The 21,929-nt window shown below is 43.1% G+C and overlaps 1 protein-coding gene across 9 annotated transcripts in view; it reads left to right on the plus strand.

Moving 5' to 3' along the window:
* Window positions 1-21,929, plus strand: part of fbrsl1 (fibrosin-like 1) — a 311,901-nt gene that overhangs the window by 154,436 nt on the left and 135,536 nt on the right. The gene's annotated exons all lie outside the window — the stretch shown is intronic.

The following is a 21,929-nucleotide window of genomic DNA, read 5'->3' on the forward strand; positions in this document are numbered from 1 at the left end:
TTACTTATTCGTCCAAAAACGACGTGTTTATCCAGGTGATGACATTGTGAAGTCACTCCCCCCACCACTCACCCCCCATTCAGAGGTGAGGGCTAATCTCTGGGCCGCTGAGTCCAGCAGCGATATGTAGCAGCAGGACTGAGACTCGCTATCTCGCTCTCTGTGGAAGACTGGATATGGAATTGTTTATCAGGCCGACTCTCTCCTGTCTGCTTTGTGCAGGCTTCATTATAGCCTCGGCTATGTTTGGGAGACAATATCTGTGCCTTGTTTCCTGCTCTGCTACCTGCTTGTTGTTCCACTGGAGATTGGCCTGGGCTCTGGCGATTTATCATCCTCTCTCAGGGGCTCCTTGATAAAGAACCCAACATCCCCCTCTGCGCCTGGGAGATACGGGCTGCAAGAGACGGGGAAAATGTCAAAGAATCTCACTGCAACTATCTGCCCATCCTGTCGCTACCCCTGGGCTGGATATACTGTATAGAGGTGGAGACATTTTAGCTAAGCGAAAAAGACAACACACCTCCCTTTCCTTTCAGATGAAGTGATTGAGCTTCAGTCTCCCACCCCCCCATCTTTTAAAACCACCCAAGGCCAAGCTACGGCTCATGTTTTCACGCACGATAAAAGCATAGAGCTTTGTCTGTGACAGTATAATCTGACTAGTCTGTTTTGGGAGGGTTTATCTCTGCGATGGCAGGGAGTAAAACCTTAGCCGGAGTGTTTGGGTTGAGCAAGAGTGCTCGGAGCTCTCAGACACACCCATTCTTCATTTCCCATGCTCGGGTTGTCATAATCATATTTAACGCTAAATGAGTCTACACTCCAAACAGAGCCATCTCAGAGTCATTTGTGCATTCTTAAACAGCCTTGTTTTAATTGATTTGGCATTCACGACCTCCACATTGTGGCAAATACACTTCCCTGTCTGAGTGACGAGGCTTTTTACAAGATCTTTATCGAATACAAGGATTATGTCACTTAATTATAATAGAAGCCATTAACGGCTTCACGCTTTATTAAACAAAACGACACAGATTCACTGGATTAAATGCTAAACACAGCGATTGAAAGGAAATTGAGTGTAAATTATATCTTATACTCGGTATCATTCATGCAGCAAGGTTTTTTGGTCACTACAGCATTGTTGGCACACAGAGCTTTAACAGAAAGCCACGGCTACTTCCCCTGAGGTATACCAAATCTCGACTGCTTCTCTGTATATCAGTCTGTCTGTCTCTCTGGACATGCTTACTTTTCAGTGGGGTGTGCAGGTGTCTCCATACCACCGGCTCTGCACATGGTGAAAATTAGTGAAGGAAACCAAGAGCCCAGCAGGAGTGGGCTGGGGCCCTGACATTGTCCTGGCCTTGGGGTGGGGCGCTGCCTGTCAGGGGCCTCTCTATGAGGGCTGTCCGCCTTGAAAAACCTATTTGTTTATCCCCGTGTGCGGTCTGGCTTCAGATCCTGGACCCTGCTGCTCACTGCGCACCAGGGACCTGGGCTGTTGCCGCTAGCAACAGATAAAAATTGCTGTTAACCACAGCAGGGCCCACAACACATCAATCAACGGTTCTGCAGATAAAGGCTGCAGGCTTCTGGGGCCCCGGCTGAATGGCACGGCTGAAAATCCTTTTCCAGTGGCTGAGCACACACAGCTCTGGTGGTAGAGGCCTGCTATCATTCAGAGACGAGGAGGGAAAGTTCATTTTCAGCAATGCAGCTCAGGTTTTGTTCTAATGGAGATGCATTAGAACGGCACCAACACAAAGGGGCTCTGGGAGAGGTCATTTGAATAAAAAGGCGACACTGTGAATTAGTGTTGACTGGGCCTCAGAAAAACCAGCCCCAGCATAGTTCAGTTCTTCTAAATGAACTCTTAATTGCTTTTGCCACTTGGCTTTGCTCTTAAGGCTGCTTAAAAGCTGGGATGTTCAGCCTCGCCACGTTCCACATACCCCGTTCGTTAGGACTGAATTGAGATCAACAATTGAAAATGGCTAGAAGCTATACTCCAAACGGCCAAAGATTGGCATTAGTACAAAATGTTTTTTGTTTGACTTCAGTGGTTCATTGTAACCTTTTTCAATCTAGTTACACCACCTCAAAGCAAATGTATGGTGATGACTTTGGTGCCCGGTAATGAAAAAAACAATACTCATCTTTTCTCATATTAAATCCAGTTAATGTATTCCTAGACGAAGCTCTATGCTATCACCCATGTTGGAGTTAGTCCAAATGAAATACAGCCTCTCATGGGTAAAAGCATTAGTTTTATCCCCCTAAGCCCAGTCTTGATTATCATCACTCTTAGTTTGTCCTGGATGCACTGTCCCCTAACTCACATTTGCCCCACTTTAAACAAATAGCCCTATAATGTAACAATCAAACAATGCTCTGAGGATTTGTTTACTGCAGGCTTTCTCCCCATTAAGTTTCACGGACACTGTAGACAAATAAAGTGGTAATTCCACTTTATCATATGTTACATATACCACAATCAAGCAGCAATTACATGCTCCTTCCATTTGTAAGAGCTCCCAATGCCGACGTGGATGTTTTAATGAGGGCTGTAATGAACGCTCAGGGTGTTTGGCAAGTCTCCGAGATGTTGCTGGGGCTTTTATGGCTCCCCATTATAACGTACAATTTGCATCAGCAAATTACAATGCTCCATATCATTATCCTGCACCAAGGCCCGATCATAAATTAGAGCTCCAATTACAAACATCTATCTGGGAACGGGGAATGAATATGATGGCAGCCCACCAGAAGCAGGCAGGAGGGAGGGAGAGCCTCCTGTGGATTGTGGGATGAGACTTCCATAGAGGTGTGATATTCTCATAAACCGCCCTTATGGGGAATTCATGCTTCCAAAAGAAATAGAGCGTTTTGGGGGGAAAAGAACGTCTGCTAGTTCTGTTTTGGCAGTTCCATATGTCATATTTCACGGCGCGCTGCACATTGAACTTTTTGGTATTTTAATCGTCTTCCTTCTGCTAAACACAACACCCACTGATTTCGGTGGCTGACTGTTTCACACTCCTCATTCAAAGCTATGTAAGCCTGTCCATTCAGCTGTGCAAAGGAAGGGCCGCGTCTATTGTGTCTCAATTCAGACCCAGCTATGTCTCTGTCTCTTCCAATCTCCCTCTGTCCGACTCTCTCCCTCATTCAACTTGATTATACACTGGAGGGAACATAATAAATCATAGAGATTTATCATGCTGCAGCTTATTAATTCAGCGCCACAAGTGTAATATTAGTCTGTGTCATTTAAAGAAGCAGACGTTGCAGCATTGCCAATGTCCCCCAAGGAATCCAGATGACGCCATTTTAGTTTGGGCAGAACCTTATGAAAAAAGAACGTATTTTGCGAGACTTTTCATTTCCAAACACATGTCTTGGTTGTTCTTCACTCTTTCTTCTTCATAACAAACGTCTCTTACTCTGACTGATATGGAGATTTAGTGCCCGCCTCTCTCCTGAGCGCTAACAGTTGTTGTAGGGCAAACAAACAGCGGCGTACCTGTGATGGCTGTGTTGCCTGTAATCCGCGACCTGTGACCAAATCTAGAATGGAGAGGTGGAACAAAAGGCGTATGCCAACAGAACGCTTCAGGCGCCAAGCAGAAACCACCTCTACTGATGAGACAAAAGGCCTGCGGGTCTCCCGCAAACCCACAAGAGCTCCCTGACGCCGCACAAACAAAGCCTGAAATTAAGAAGAGCCAGAGGCAGGCCCATTTCCACAGCAAAGCTAAAGTGTTCCTTTTTCATGGCCTCAGTGGATTTCCAGTATTGGATTGTAATAGGGCAAAAATACGAAGCAACGCTTTGCCATTTTCAGTCACAGATTTTGAGAAAGCAGGTTTCTCATCCTTTTTTTTTCTCTGCTCTTTTCCGGCTCTCTCAACATTCACACCTCCCACCACACTTTCCAGGCTAATTTTAAAGGTACTAAAACCTCCACTTGTAGTCTTTGTCAGATGATGTTTAATTCATATTTTGTTTTGCATTTTAACCTTGGATATCTGTAGGATCAAACGCATCCATCTGTGCTTTTTGGCTGCAAAGCCAGAGCATAGAGGATGACTGCGAGCCCTTGTTTGAGTTTGAGAGGTCATGAGATGAAGAGACTTTCTTCCATATTCACAAACACCCCCTGGCAATTATTCCTGCTATCTTTAATGTTTCTATGAATCTATTAGGGTTAAGACTCCCACCCGCCTCTCTAACTCTACCCGTATGAGTACCTTTTCTAAAACCTGTACAAAAAAGTTATACTAAGTAGGTCATGTTCTGCCACTCGTCTTCTAATCACTCAACGAAAAGAACACGATTTCCCTCCATCGGAGCCCCTGAGCCTTGCTCCTGGGATTTCACTGAGCAACATACACTCATTTGATTTTCTGGCATGTGTTTTCTCCTTTTCCTTTCTCTCTACACCCCTCTTTTTACTTCCCTTACCTTGTATCTGACAGTACACAAGCAACACCTACCCTGCCTCCAACTTCACCACACACACATATGCAGCACAGCCCCTCCTCCTCCCCCCTTGTCTCTCTCTCGCTGTCTTCCCGTCTCTCTCAGTGGAGAAGGTGTCTGACAGTAACAGCAGGTAAGGTATAAGATTACAGGAGAAGCAGGGGCAATTATACCTCCAGCTGATGCTGGTGTGTTTATGAGGAGAGTAACTGTTAATGACAGTGTTGTGGTTTCTCCAGAGGCCGGAGCACAGCTTAGGGAAACCTGCTGTTTTTGTCAGCCTAGCTTCCTGCCATGTTGTTGTAGGTTTTTTCTGTCCGCCTATCTGATTTTTTGATCTTTCTCTTTTCGCTCTCTCACGCCTCGCCGACACCTTCAGTTCGGCTGCCGCACCTCTGCGTTCCCCTGCCTATGCTGCGGTTTTGCCTTTTGGGCAAACAGTGAAACTACGCTGGTGCAGGTTTCCTGTAATGTGCATTTGGGTTACAAAGCAAAAATGGCTTCTTAAGGTCATTGCAACTTGGTTTTGTGAAGCACGGTAAACACCTGTACACACGCATACACTGACACACACGCACACACACACACACACACACACACACACACACACACACACACACACACACAGACCTGTGTTTTGCAACTGCAGGTCTCTCACTAGGGTTTTGGCTGCCTTGCCACTTCCTCTCTACGTGCCCTCACACACAGCAGTCAGATCGCAGCGATTGGAGTAGAGTTTGTGTTTAGATAAAGGAGCTTAATCATAATTGCATGGCGTTTCCAGTGCCCAGCAGTGGCGCTCTCCCAGTAGCTGCTCCTGGCTCACGGATAGAGGTTTCAGTAGTCCTGGGAGATACATAGTAAATATATATTACAGCACAACTGTACAACGATATTTTAATGCCACTTCAAATTTCATGCAATGTAAAGTGAAAGCAAAACAAAAATAAATAAATGAGTTTGTATATTTGTGTACGATTTAAATGCAGGTCGGGGGTTCGGGGTTCTCCCCCAAAGAAAATATCATGCTTTACAATTTTTTTATTTTAAATTGCAATTTCATATAATTTTGGTTTATTATTGTTATTAGCATGTCTGTTTAAAAGTTAGAAAAGCTAGAGCAGAGCATAAGTCTTAAAATGGAAGTAAAAAAAACAAAGACCATAAAGACACGTTTGTGTTTATCCAATATTACTGTAAATGTGCCGTGCAGCCCAACCTCACAGTTGTTATTTGCCATGTTTGACCATATGTAAATCCTTATGCACTTCTGTTTGTGCCAGATGGTGCTAAGACACTGTTTGTCTTTTGTTTCCTCTGAGGCTGCACCTGTTGGGGCCCAGTCTACCTGTTTGACTGTGTGTATCCTCTGACATGCGTGTGTTTGAAAAAATTCAACCTGTACTCTCCTCATTAAGATATACTTTACACTCTTACAGAAGCAGGGGGATCAAAGTGTCACTGAGGGATTATATATAAATTCAATATTTTCACATCAACATGCAGTTGTTTCTTGTAATTCACTACATTCTGTCCCTTATGTAGGGCTGGGCTATATGTATCGATATTATATTGTTCTACATCCCCGATGCTGAACAAGTTGGGACGTTATCTAACATGTGAATAAAATGGAATGCAATTATTTGCCAATTCACTTTCGTTTTTCCTGAGTATATGCTATGGTGTGAATTTGATGCATTCTGTTTTTTATAAACATTTCATGGCATCCCAATGCCTGTGGAATCAGAGTTTTAGCTGTACACTTAGTCATTAAATCCACACTCGTGATTATTTATCAAAATCTCACTGTGAAACCATCAATAGCTGACCCTACAATATTGTTGCAATGTTGGTGTTGAGATATTTGATCAAAAACATCATATTTAATTTTTCCTAATCGACGAGCCCTATTCTCATGGCTGTTGATTCTGTTAACAATACAAAACATCCCTTGAAGCCACTACAGGCCCAGTTGGAGTTTTAGTGTAGATGTCCTGGCCTGGCCGTGACCCTCTCACTGACGGTTAGTTGTTGTTTTTGGCAGTCTTTAAAATTAAGGTTATTTCACTGTTTCACTCACTAAAAGTCACTGTGGATAGAACAGTCTGCTAAATGCCAGGAAATGTTAATGAATGGCAGACTCACCCACCTCTCTTCTGCCCACGACCATCCACGCTCCAGACCCCATCCACTGTGCCCTCAGTGTGTGGTTGGCCTTGGCCCCGATCACACCGGGGCACATGGGAGATTAACTGGGCTGGCTTACTCACTCAGCAGGTTCCCCGACTCCCCTCCACTCATCCCGGCCCAATCTGCCAGCTAGCCTCCTGCTCCACCGAGCCATGGCAGCAGGGCACCACAAGCCCGGCCCGCCTTCATTACGCCTGCCAGATGGGCTGAGAATTAGATTCGAACTCCCACCATGGAGGGAGGGAGTGGAGAGAGATTGAGGAGGGAGGAAGGGAGAGAGGTGGCGGAGGAAAAAGGAGGAGGGAAGAAAGTTGTGGGGGGAAGAAAGTAATGGTTTTTGTTTTCATTTATGTTGCAAGTTATTACATTTTAATGTAACACCCCTGGGACCTGGCAGCATTAAATGCCTGTTCTTGAATAATCGACACTAACTGCAAGCAAATGCTAGGGAGAAATGAAATTAGCGAGCGCAGCAATTTGGCACAGTGATTATCGGCTCCTTGGAGGCACTTCCTGATGATTTAAGAATGCTAACATTTAAGCAAGTCAGATCTCATTACTCTTCAAGGTTAAATCGAGCTGTGTCGGAGGGGAGGCAGATGCTTGATTGGAAATAGTGCTTCCTTGTCTCTCCGTGTCTCTCTTCATCTCTCTTTGTTTATGCCGATGTTTCCCACTTTTGCAGCAGCTCACTGCAAGCAGAAAAGACTCAGGGCTGAGGTCTGTGAGACCCTGATGACACCGTTTGCCAGCTCTTAATTAGATCTGCAATGCTCGCTTTCCAAGGTGTAATTTGTCCTTTGCCAAGGATCATCACTTGTGCCACGAGCACTGCCATGTTAACTGCCTCAGTCTGGTTCTAAATCTCTGTATACCGCACATTCCCTTTCACACAGATGTATGGCCGGGCCCTTGGTTGAACAAAAGAAAAATTGGGACCTTTTTGAATTCACACCAAAAGGGAAAGTGTTTATTACTTTTCAGACTGCGCCACAAATGTTCTTTTATACTGTATTTTTCTCTGTTATTCTCACTCGTTCTATGGAGGCAGAAACGATTTTCAAAGCAATTTCAGCCCTGGCATCTTGTGGTCCAGTGTTTACCTCAGCCAGCCATACACATCTGTTCTCCACACAAACTTGATCCAATTAGGTGACACCAGACAATGGCTTACTCCTCCATAAGCCCAGCACAGCGCCAGGGGTCCCCAACAATACGGAAGTGTTTTTTCTTCCATTACAGGGCGTCAGATCCTTTTAAAGGTGTTTACCCGCCGCTGATGTGTCAGCCCCTGTTTCCAAAAGGGGGCTCAGCTGGGGAAGTGATAGGCGATGAGGATAATGATGCGAGTGGGAGCAGTGTGGCGGATGCAGATGCACTTTACCGTGCTGTGTGTGATAAATCCTTTCCTCCGCTGCACTGCACCCCGCAAAGTTGAGGGACAGATGGGTTGGACTTTTATCTCCACATTCTAAATACAGGAGAAATCAAAACATTTTTCACTGCAGTGATGAGATTTATTTAAAGCGAGGCAGGAGCAACAAAGCTACTTTGGGGAATACGTCTATTAGTTTTTCCAAGCTGTTGTTTTCTCATGCAGGGGGGAAAATCATTGCAAGTCAAATGTAATCATCCCGCCGTTGGGTTATGCTCCGTCTCGAATAATAATAATATTAGGTTGGTCCCCGGCATTGCCTACATCAGGCTTGTAATTTGAATTTCTGAGACACAAGTAAGAAGGCTGATGTTAATCACAACCAATCACTGATGTTATCGTTGTTGTGTGTTTTTTTTGTTTTTTTGTTTTTTTTCCCCCTTGTTTATAACAGCTTTATCTTTTGGCACATCTTGAAATTTGGCAGCCTGAATTCATTATCTGCAGTGTCTCATGTAGTCAACAAACATGGTGTCTGTAATGTGGGATTTTGCTTCCTCCTACTTACATGCTGTGTGCACTGTACCGCATCTGATGTCTCTGCATCACATTTCGTCTTTGTTGTGGCCAAAAGGATTTCTGGATTGTAACAGGGTTACCCCAGGAACGAGGAAAAAGCCTCGAAATTGTAACCAGGCATTTCCACATGAAACATTCATGCTTAAGTATGATTAGCAGAGATTAAGGTGGGTTTGTTTTGCCTCTTAGAAGGCCCTGTGACAATTTGGAAATGGATTGAGAGCAGCTTTTGCAAGCACAGCCTGCTTAATCCAGTGCCACGAGTTCTCACCCACCTTTGCTGAATTATTTACATTAAAGTTCTCACGTCAGCTTTGGAGCCAAGGGCCTAGAGGTACTATGTGTTAAACTGCCGAAACCTCAAAGCATGGGAAGCATGGAAAATATTATGTTAAGTATTTCCAAGACTTTTAATGGAACGTGTTTTGCAAAGAGAGAGATTTGTCGGTGCTACTTGAGGAGCTATTCTGTATTAGATATTAGTAGACAAAAAATAATGTGTTGCATTAAGATCACAGAGACTGCGCCTATTGTAATGGGAGCAGTAGCTTGTACATTTTCTATTTCAAAGACTGACAGGATAGACAGAGTGCTCGGATCAAATAGTGGTCCATTCTCCCAGTCAGTGATGTGAATCCATCTCCCCTTCCAAGCCATTCTGCTATCATGTATCCCATTTCCATATCGTCTCCCTATCATGTATATGAGATGGAGCCCTCCCATGTGCTGGATGATGTGATCCCCAGATAGATTCATTCATACATAATGATAAAAGATGGGTTTGGACAGGGCTACTTATTTGACAATCATTGAAGTGCCACTGTGATGGATGGCGAGGAGGACCTCCACCCCTCTCCCCTCCCACCCCATAGCCATGGCTCCCTCTTCTGATCCCCCCCTTATTCATTTTCCCCGGCCGAGCTCAAGGTCTCGCCTCACTTTAAAAGAGAAATATCAAATTGAATTAAAATTGCTCGCTCACCCAAAACAGAGGCCCGTGCGCCTTTAAAAATCACACATCTGTTCCCACAATTCATTGTTGCAAAGTCAATCCCTCTCTCTCTGTCTCTCTCTGGGCGCGTGGTAATGTGAATTATTCATGCCAGCGGGGCCGCGGCGTGCTTCATCATGTTAAAGTGCCCATGACATTACTGATGGAGCCACCGACGCCCCCGCACTGCTAGCTATGCTAATGCATTTGGAAGGAGGAAAGAAAAGAGAAGGCAGCACCTCTAGGGATCAGGAGGACAAGAACAGATCACCTATTAGAAATTAGTACTTGAACGTCTAAGTCCTTTCCAATCGCAAACGATCCCTTAGCTTTAAAAGAAAATCCTGAGAATGAGGAAACCAAACATTGTTACTGTTCCAGGGATTTGAATCAATTAGTCAACCTTCACAATTAAAGTTACCGGGATACGCGGCACCTCTGCAGCAAGTGTTGAGCAAGTGAATAAGTTTCACTCATTCCTTTCCCCACCCACACTTTACCAGCTCATGCTGAGATTCAACGGTTTTGATCACAACCCCACTTCACAACTGGATTACCTTTCTGCTCGCTGCGAGAGTGCATCTCAGTAGCACCCAGGGGATTACTTTGTGTTAGCGTGCATCAGTGCTGGGAGCTCGTGCTGTATTTATCGGAACCCTGAAATTCAATAAGCCAGCTCAATTGTAAGAGCAAAGAATTAACTTTGATGGTGATATTGAATGTAGAGCATCGGTTTAGCTTTTGGGAGAATATTCTTGCACTGAATGGTGCTGTAGTGCACATAATGTGGGCCCACAGGGAGAGGCCATCATTCATCTCCTTTTTTGTCCCTCAGGTGTTTGTATTCACAGCTAAGAATGGTCTGATTGATAGGGATTTCTAAGCCAGCAGAATATCACATCTCACATCTTTTCTCTATATCTGCTCGGCAGATTCATGCAAATGGAAGCCTCTCCCCAAATGTTATTTTTCTTGATGTTGTGAATCGATCTTGCAATGAGCCAGTACAGTTTTTGCGGAGGTTTGTGCACAAAGAAAACAAGTACAGGATAGAGAGGAAGCAGAGAGAAGAGGCTGAACATTGTATGAAATATTTCCACTGTCAGTTTGTGTTAAACCGGCCTCCGATATGCTCTTTGTGAAGCTTTTCTCGCCTTTTCAGAAACCGCCCGCGCGTCTGTAAAGGTGCCGGGCGAGATGAGCACAACTGATACTGCGGTTCCCACACGCTCTGCCTTCTGAAATTTCACAACCGATAGCGGTTACTGACAGAGGGGGCCTGATAAAATCTCACCTGATTAGAAAAAAAGAGAGTAAGAGAGGCAGTGAGAAAGAGTTGAGGCACGGCGAGTGAAAATCTAGCAGAGATAGCGGGTCCCATCAGGTCTCTGAGGTTGTGTCTAGGTTTCAGTTGACACATCTCTCACTGGCCCCGAGTGCACCACGCTCTCCACAAATGAGTGGGTTGAGTCAAGAATGACGCATAACAAACCACACTGGCATTGCTTTATCTTCTGATTGCAATTTTGAGACACAGATTCATCCAGTGTGATTACAACTTTTTCTCTTTCAGGGCAAACCAGGTCAACACTTATTTATCTATAGCCATGTTAAGCCTTCTTGAGGAAAAAACACAGATAAATATATATACATAAATCACTTTTTTCTCCAGGATTAATAATTGAAACCATCACACATGACGCCTTGACAGTTGTGTCACCTGGCACTGGGCCCTACTTGGACTGGATAGGAAGGGGTACTCTGGGGGCGAAAGATGAGCCTGGCCCCACGTAGGCAGGAGATCTGGCCCCAAAATAGCCAAGTTGCCCGGCTCATGGGAGCTGCTATGCTGAAACTCAGAGATGTTATCTCAGTCAGCCAGCCGTTCTTGTTGTTGAGAAGGGTTAGAAGGAAGGAAGGCAGACGATGGCATCATCCTGTTTGTTCTTTTTCTGACTTAGTCTATCATGATTATTCTCTTTATCGCTGATCATCTCTGATTTAATGTGCTCCATTTCGTTGCTGTCATTCAGGCTGAGGTGATATGATAGAGTGTCTAAGTTATTAACTAACAAACACAGTGATTTGAATTGCTCGACAACATTTGCAAGATGCAAGTGGCAACCCAGACGCTTTGAATAAAAATTGTTCCCAAACACAACACTCAACATGGAAACATATTCATGTTTCACAATCACTATAATTGGAACATTTTTTTTTGTTTAAGGCTTTCAAATTTCAGTAAATTGACACATGTCACAAGGGGTCCGCCCAACTCCCCTTCCCTCCTCCCATTAGAGATGCTTGTTAGCAGAGCTGCCATAGGCCCTCATCGCTGTGACGGCTCAGTCACAATCTATTACACTGACTGGATGCCTACGCATCTCATAACTGGCACCAAATATTGGTTTTGCTGATAAATTCTGAAAAAAATGCCACATTAATGATGAGAAAAATAAACAAGAAGGTTGTCGGCAGGATGTGGGTGGCTGTCCCATGGGAGAGGAATCTCGGGGATATAGAAATAGTTACAGCATCACCCAACGGGGGTTCCTCCACCTCCCCCTCACAATCTTTCCTATGCTCCCTGTGCCTCGCAGCTATCGAGGCACTTGTATGGCTGTAGTAAGACAGCAAAGTTTTCATTTACCATCTACACAGCTCCCACTCCGAAAGCATGCCTTCAGGGTAATGTTAGGTCTTTTCATAAGTTACAAAGATGTAATTAGACAAATTAGCTCAGCAGACACTCGGGGTTGCGTTTTTAATGGCTGCGTGTTGCCTAGGTTGGTAATTAGCAGGCAGCCGCCGCTCTAAAATCACACATTGCACCCGAGGCCTTGCATCCGTAACCTGACAACCAGTAGCAGCGTGGTAATGAAGGCTTATGTATCCCACAGGCTTGGTTTGTCTCACTTGCCAGCCAGGTTTGATGTTGGAATTCACACTGAGCCACTGTGCAAATCTCTTGTTTATGCCCGTGTATCATTTTCTTCCAGGTTGAGCATGCCGTCCTTTCAGCACGGTGATGTATTCAAATCAAACGGATGTGTTTTTGCCTCAGAGGCGCAGACTTTCATTTGAGCCAATCACCTTTATGGCTCAATTCATCAGGGCCTTGGTCTACGTGTCCAGGTCTCTTGTTGTGAGTAGCACCCGAGGAGCCGATGAGCCATTTCCACACACCCAGCTCCTCTCCCACTTTTAATGACTTGCCGATGGTGATTTTCGCCAAGCGCCTGTTTTTTATTGGCTCGGAATAAATTCCCCTTCTCTCTGACACTAGACATTCTCTCTAAATTGGATCGAGGGGGCTGAATGCCAAATCGGAAATGACCTAGCAAAATGCAGATTAACTTGTGACAGAATTTATTTGTCCATTTACTGTATGTGTCCATATTAAATTTGTGACGCTGTGTTTATCACAAATATGACTTGGCTGCAAGCTTTTTACTGATGTTACAATGATGTTAAGTCTTCATATGCGGCAAGGAATGGATTTTCTCTCCGATTTCCATTTATTTCGATACAACCTGAAGCGCTAAGGCATGTCTCTGTACTTGCGTATTTCATAACTTTTGTCATTATCTGAAAATATATCACATTCAGCTGCTTTCAGTAGTGCATTGACTGTGTCATACATCACTTCATTCAGCAGAATTTCCCACATTGAATCTGTTGTAATCAACTGTGGTTGTGCACATCTGCTGATCATTCCGTACAGAGGAAGCAGATGTTTTGAAAAAGGGTACTTAGAATATTGTCTTTTAAGCCGTGGATTTCATAATTAGAATATATTTACATTTAACATCTCAGTCAGATAAACCAGACTTATTGAAGGATAACACCATTAGCTGCTGTATGTATAGAACAGCCCTAACCTCTCACAGTCCCAGCGGCTTTGTACCACACACTGTCTTTCTGTCCTAATTGTGGGGGCAAGCTGGCACAATGTTCTGCCTTCACCGACGTGGGAAGGAGATGATTGGGAACAACGTGCTGCGAGTGGATAGCAGCACACATCCACAGGAGCTTTGTGGACCAGGGAGATAAGGCTGGAGCCCACAGCATGACAGGGAGACTGGGACTGGGAAATGGAGGACAAGGGACTGCAGCCTTAAGGCCAAAAGACTCAGCAGAGAGTAATGAGGGCCAGCTCTCACTGAGGATACTGCCCAAACTGCCAGAGAGAGGGGGGGGGAGAGAGGAGGAGAGCTGGAATAACAACCTTGGAGGGCAAATTAGCTGCCTTGCTGTAGTAGCTGACATAGTAGAATGTGGAAACAAAAGGCACAAATGACAAGGAACACATTTGAAGGTGCCTTTGATTCCAGGTGCAGGAATCTGACCCTGTCGGGACAGGCACAATTACACAAACACCAGACTGGAATGCATGAACATAACATGGCATTGTTTAGTCACAAGATTTGTGTCAAAACAATTTATGGCATCTTTGTTATAATGTGGCACTGAATGACGGAAGGATTGAAACAGTAGAAGAGATGTAATGATAATTTTCTCCAGCTATCTCGATATATTTTTTAAATAATATATCAAATGACAGTATGAAAACAATGTGACAGTGTGAACGGATTCGCTGATAGTGATGAACCCTTATCTCGTGAATCTGCAGCTCTTTACGGGGCTTCATAGCAAGTCTCAGCTAATGGTTTAGCTAATTTGTACTGCTTTCGTTGCTCTCATAGCATCGTTTTTGGCCCTGGTTGGAAACTATTTTCAGCAAAAAAAAACTTGCTTTACACTACGTACTCACAACAAAACAGTAGACATATATAATCAGTAGCTAGCTAGTGAACATAGTAGAGCACTTAGCAGCTAAAGAGCCAGATATTTCCCACACGACTTCAAATGACCCATAATGTTGCTCTGTACCTGCTGGATATGTAAATAAGCAACTATTTGCTAAAAAGTTTCATTTCCTTTTTTCATTTCTATCTATCCATCCATCCATCCATCCGGATATATACATATCAGATGAAATGAACATTTTATATACATTCATGGTTCTCAGATGATAGATCATCCAGACTTTGGTGATCCCCTGACTTTTCTTCTTGCACCACAATGAGATTCGGTGAAACGTCTCAAATATTGGATGGATAGCCATGAACTTTAGCACACACATAACGATGGCTTTGATTGGTGGAGCTCACTGTTACCATAGAAATGTTTACCTTACCCACAAACACAAAGGGCTAGTGACGTAATGCTATCAGTAAACTCTAAGATTGTTTGTACTAAGTCTTGTATCTTTGCCTTTTTTTCCAGTTATCTAATTGTATTTTTGCTTGTAATCAATTTTTTACGGTCAACATTCATCTTGTAGTTGGTTGGCTTGGTTCCTTTTAAGAGACCACTGTAGCTTAAAGCACTGCTAGGCCTACATTCTCACAGAGCTGTAGCATGGAGTCTTAATAGAGTCTTAATTCTTGGTTTTTCCTCAGGGCTATTCTACAAATTAGTTTTTAGTGGTATACTGCTTGTGTAGGCCTGTGTGTGATGTGAAGTGATACACTTTATTTGAACACACATTACAATAAATCCTGACTACCGGCTTTGATTTTACATACAGTATATTACACAACTTAATACTAACCTGTAAGCTGGCCTTGAGAGAAAGAATTTATACAACAATACAAGTAGTAATCAGTCACATGGTCAGTTAGAATTAATCAGCCGCCATCTCAGAAGGAAATGGCTGTCATCTTCCATGGGCCATATGAAGATCCTCTGAGGGCACAATCTGAGTTGAAAAATACTTTTAATTTTGAGCGTCACAGTTTCTCAGGCGTGGATCGTGTCCCATCCATTATGCGTGATGCCTTTAGATTCCTCTAATGGAATTTTGCCGCTCTCTCTCTCTTTCCTTTTCTCCTTTTCTCTCTCTCTCTTTCTCTCTCTCATGTCACACACACACTGAGCTTCTCTGTGCCGGGGCTGCCTATGGCACAAGACGTGTTGGATCATTTGATTCCAGCTAATAAGCGGAGTTTGCCGAGAGAAAGGCATAAATGAGTTGTGGCCTGCCTGAGCTTTTCCTGCTGTCGGTCTGAAGTGTGAGATGACTGCAGGCTCTCAGCCAGTCTGGATGGAGGCTGATTGTGTCATAAAGGTCCAGATACATGAGTTGACCTCGAGGATGATGCTGGAACAAAGAACCCTTATTATAGCTCAACTACAAGAAAGTATTATTCTGTTTTTCCGCAGTACTCAAAGCTCAGATGTCCAATTCACTTTTTAATATTATCTAATTAACTAACTCGGTTGAAGCTCTTTGCTTGACGGGTTCATTTTCAGATGCTTTCTTAAGTGTCATTCAGTAGTGTGAAAGACGTGACAGGATATGTGTGTTTTGCAGGTATATGTGCAAACACGTACAGCAGCTATACACTGCTGCACTTGAATGCAAACACAGACACCAACTCCTAACCACATACCGTCTACACACACACTCACACATATATATGTATACTAATATAACATGGTCAAACCCACGCCTTCCTTCACACACTCATCTATATATTCTCAGTAAAAATGAAAACACTTCCTTGTTGACACGTTTTAGTGCTTTGCGTTTTGATTAGCGAGAGAAGGAAAGTGGTAATGAACTGTGAACGCGCTGCTTCCTTCCATTTGGAGACCAGGCATCAGCTCGTTCCTCCGCTCTCCCCACCTAACGCTGTATTACTATTCTGTCCATACACCACTCCCAATTAACTCTGGCGTCTCTCTCATCCCCCCTTTGTTGATATTCAACGTAAAAATGACTATTTGCTCCATTTTGTCAGCACATCGGTGATGATGATATGCCTGGTTATGGATGAGCTGTGACATTATGATGCCCGCTGCTGTTCCCAAAATGTTTAACTGATTTTGTTGTTGTTGATGTTTGCCAATAAACCTTTTTGTAACTATTCGTTGTAGACCATTATGGCTGAATCTGTAACCAGTGTGAATAGGCAGACAGACACTCAGTATGTCAGGCTGTTAGGCAGACTGTATTTTTTTTTTTTTTTTTTTTTGCATTTCTCTCTCCTCCAAGTAAGGCAATAATTATTTTTTTCACTTTCACAGCATTGTTTGCACCCAAACATCTCTCAGCCAAAACTTTTTTTTTCTTTTGTTTTACGCAACATCTCGTTGTTTCAGCTCTGAAAAACAAAAAGTGTGAAATCACATTTCCCTTCTATCTCGCCTGTAGAATCTGCAATAACAGCCCCGCCCTCGCCTGCCTCGTGGACGCTGGGAGATGCAGTGTGCGAAGTGTGTGTGTGTATGTGTGTGAAAGAGAGTGTGTATCAATCTTTTGTCATTTTTAATACTGCAGTCTTATCGGGAGAAATGACAAGCTCAAATGAGCCGACGCGGCAATTACCACAGTGCGAATAAATGTGGGTGTGTGCGCGTGCGCGTGCGTGTGCGTGTGCGTGTGTGTGTGTGTGTGTGTGGGTGGCTGTGTTGGTGGGGCTGGGACCATTTACAGCTTGCTGATGAGAAACCCTGCTGTTCTCCTCATCACCTCTTCCTCCTCGTCCGTCTCCTTTAATACACCCCAAACACACACACACTCCTCCTCATACACACACACACACACACACACACACACACACACACACACACACACACAAACACACCCCAGGACACCTGTAATTAGGCAGTTAAGTGGCACACAAATACTCGCATAATGGTTCCTGCAATGTCCAATAGATGTCTCCTATGGCTCTGGGAGCACTTGCACCAAATGTGGAACTGTTTAACATTATTAGAGAGAGTTATACTCTACAAAATCAGTTTGGATGGATAAACTGTGTTGACATTGACATTTATTATTTATAGCAAACACTCGAGGACAAACTTCTTTGCAATAACTAGTCAATAAATAAAGTAGCTGAATTGCAAAGTGCACACATTTTTGTGGCTAACACCCACCAAGAGCTCTATCATCCGACACACTCATATAGATCCATCGTCCTCTAAAATGGGCGAGGGACACATCAACACAGCGAGAAAAGCCTGCGGAGGCCACGACATGCAGAGGGATGCGGAGGTGTCAAACATGGAAGTGTCAAACAGTGCCCACTCATCACCCCAAACCTTTCCTCATCCTCTGTGTGTGTGTGTGTGTGTGTGTGTGTGTGTGTGTGTGTGTGTGTGTGTGTGTGAGAGATGAGCTGTGGAGTGTATACAGTGTGTGTCCGTGGGCGGCTGTCACCTCTAAACAGCAAAGTTTCCAAATGACAGGGCCAGGCGATGACAGTTCAGCTACTGCCACCGGGCAGGTTAGAGACGGGAGCCTCCCTCCATCTAACAACCCCCCCTCCCTCCCTCTCTCTCTCCCTCTCTCTCTCTCTCAGCTCCGTGTTGTGACTGCTTGTGACAGGACTCGCGGGTTTCTTGCTGTTTATTCCATGTGGTTTTTCCCGCAACAACATGTCTGCGTTGTGCATTTTCTCCCAGCATGTTTCCAAGAATGACATTGAGCTGTTAGTGTGTATGTATAACAACAGCTTTGTTATTATATGTGCATTCTATATGTTTCTGTCACACATGAGTTTACAAAGCACTGCAGTGTTAGGCAGCCAAAAAACATTAACAACAATAGGAATGAGATTAAAAAACAATGGGAGTGAAGGAGTTAATTCAATGCTTTGTGTGTGAACGTGTGTGTAATCCTCTGAACAGCTGGAATTCTAGAGCGATATACGAGGTAATTGAAATATAACACTGTGGTGGTGCCAACAATTAGAAAAGATTTCTTCTCATGAGCCTCACCCTGGGCCACGATATTGCTATTACACAAGCTCGTCTTCACATGTTTTATATTTGATTCGGAGTGTAGAACTATCTTATTTTGAAAAATAAATGAACAAAACATAAACGTATAACAAAAGAAATGTAAGGCAAAATGCATGTATGAGGCTACACTTCTGCAATGGTGCTTGTTTAGCATGTAGCTAAAACACAACCGAAGCTTTATCAGTTCAAAAAAGCATTGCTAATGGGATTGGTATTTCAATTGAATATAATCTGCAGATGCTCTAGTTTAAAATCAGAGCAAACTTTTGTATGGGTATCAGTTTATGAGACATAACAAACACCAAAATGTGGCCTGCAACAAACTAGGTAAAGCTTTTTCTTCTTTAGGCTTAGCCCGATTGTTTGAAATGCCCTTTGCTATGGGATTTTGTGCCAAATCAGCAGTCAGTAACGGTATAAAACAGTCAATAAAAGAGGGTTTTTAAAAAAAAAAATGTGAATCACTGCTAACACGAGGAGTCCTTTGATCATAAAGTCATTAAGGAGCACAAAAAATATTAGGCTGATGGGTGCAGTAGTATGAGAGATCAGCTGTGGACAGACAGACAGATACACAAATGCATGATTCCCTTCAAGCTTGCGCCTGGCTGAGGCAATGGGATTGTCAGTTGTCATGATAATTTTTTGCCTCATTAATTTTGGTGCTTTATTCTGCCACCATCTATGGCGTTTCTATTGTTTTCTCCCATTAACCTGATATGAATTCAGTTATGGTGTTTAGTGTTAACAGTTAAGGGATTTCCCACAATGGGAAAGTCCTTAAATCAATAAAGTCTTACTCCCTGCTCTGTTATCACAATATAAACTCTTTTTAATACCAATTCCCAGCCTTGAACTTTCACATACAAGTTTGGGATTGTGTTTTGAAATTGTGCCTCGTGGTGGTTTAATTTGAAGATGTGACTTATTGAACTAGTCCTGGGATGTGTCATTTCGTGTTGGAGGAGCAATCCCTCTCCTGTGGATGGGGTTCAGTTTAATTTAACAGCCTGCAACAGCTCATCGATAGTTTGTCCCACAGCACAAAGAGATGGAATTGGCAATGACAGCATATAGAAGCTCTTGTAGGTTATATCTTTATAAACAGACCTCACACAAGAAGAGATGAAAATGGATTTCAACTGGAACACACTCTAGAGAAATACAATTGTGTTGTGTATAGGCGGCACTTTGAGTAAATTTCAAGTGCCTGATGACCTCTAAGTTAATCCTTACCAAGGGTGTCCTGGTAGCTCAGAAGACTAATGGACACAGTGTGGATTTGTGACCAAACAGCACATACTTGAATCCACCTCATAACCCCTGTCATAAGTCACAGCTTCTCTCTTGGTCATTGTTCTTGTGTGTGCCTGTTTAATGTAGCTGTCTAATAAAGCAGAACCACAATATGAGGAAGTCTGTTTATGGCCTCTTAGCCTTGCACATATGGATGGCTGGATGTCGGCTTGCATATGGATTTATCTCTTTATCTTATGATCAAACAACAACAGATTTATTGGCCGTGACAGTCACAGGCTCTTGCATGCATGTATGATGCAGCCATGAATAGCCATATTACCATTCATTTACATTTTTGTGTCTAATGTATGGCTTTAAATGCTTGTCAGACATAATGTAATTACCACTATTTTGGGCCATGTGTGTTTACTGAGAGAATTCCCCAGACAGCTCTGCAGATAGAACCATCACTGGGGTTTTTTTCCCCAGCCATTGTAATTGTATAGCTTGATGACTTACATTATTGATGTAAGTTACTAGATTTATTACCTCTTTCAATAAAAGAATTTAGAGGTGATGTAAATGCATTGGATATATTTGGCCTAAATGTGACCATAACAGAACATTTATCTGTAATTCATCTTGTTCTAGTGTCTTTCACAGAATTTAAAAGTGTCATGATCTTATTTTCAGATGGACATTGATGCATTTTTCGACACTTCGTGAAAGATTTATGGTTTGATTTTATTGTGTCAAGCGCCATCACACTTGACATAGGTCAAGTAAATCATCATTTTAATTAAAAGTGAAAATCATCAAACCACTAAAGATGCAGTTAAGAGACGATAGCAGCAATACAGGAGTCACCTTAGGAAAGTGTCTCAGTTAAAGCTCATCTTAGTCCCTGGTATTTTTCCCATTCACTCCATGTCTGTTTCATGCCAGTTCACTGACTTAAATGTCATATTGCCCTCCCTCTGACTCCATCCGCTTCTTCACACACTGCCAGATAGCCATATCCACACATATACATGCATAGACATATACACTCAGGCCAATACAACAGCTCCACTTCACAGCCCCCATACAGATGGAAGCTATTATTTGATTTTTAACTCAAAAGGAAATCATTTCATATCACCAAAAGCAAATTGCCAGTCGTCCAAATATTTAGGGAATGAGATGAATTGAGACCTTTTCCTCTACATTGGCTTCCTGCACGGAAACTCTAATTTGGGATTTAAACAAAGCTGGAAAAGGAAAATAAATGTGGCAGTGGGGAGGCAGCCCTGTTGTTGACCTCGGTGACACGACAGGCGAGACGGCAGGGGCGATTATAGAAGTGTGCTCTTTGATTTTAGAGCAGGGCTCGCTCTCTGCACAGGATGCCATGAGTCAAACAAGGACCTGGGGCCTCAAAGAGGAGGAAGTGTCTCCTTTATGGCACTTTGCAGCATAACTGCCAATGCAGTATTAGCCAGATGGCCTGTGATGGATAGGGAAGAAATCCAATACACGTCATTTCTTGTTCCTTGTCCAAGGTTGGACAGTCCATCATGTTTACCTTCTGCAGCTATAAGTGCCAAAGTCTATAATATGGATATTATAATATTATAATAGTTATACATTGAGTAAATTAATCAAATAAAGTGGATTATATGCTCAGGAACAAGACTATGTTATATAAATACCAGTGATTAGTCGGAAGATATTCCAACAGCAATTATAGTCACTAGTTTTGGTAAACTATCTCATTAATCCTCTTCAAACCAAAACGGATGCCACCGTCCTTTTAGCACTGCTACCAAACACGATGTGTTAATACTGCTGCAAATACTGCTCCAAAGTTAGGCAAAAGTTTAGTGAATGAAAAACTGGTATGGCCCTTTTCAAAAAGAACATTTGACCTCTTATGTCAACATATCTGATTGGTTTGAATTAAATCCAAATGATGGATATTGGTTTTATCCTAGGTATATTGACAATAATTGATTTCAGAAATCGGCTAAGATTAGAGCACCAAATCACAGCATGGATTTTTTGAGCCAATTTAATTAATTCTTGGATGGTAAAAGATGGCTTAATTTAGCACGAAACCTGTGTTACAAATGGTATCAACCCAAAATGGTATCAACCCAAAAATTGCTGCAACAAGTTATGAGACATAAGTAAGCATGGGAATGGCCTTCAAATATTTCCATGATAGTGTTTTAAGCCCTTATAAACTAAACTTTCTACATATTAGGTGCC

Source organism: Centropristis striata, chromosome 7 (genome assembly GCF_030273125.1).
Source record: "Centropristis striata isolate RG_2023a ecotype Rhode Island chromosome 7, C.striata_1.0, whole genome shotgun sequence".
Taxonomy (NCBI): domain Eukaryota; kingdom Metazoa; phylum Chordata; class Actinopteri; order Perciformes; family Serranidae; genus Centropristis; species Centropristis striata.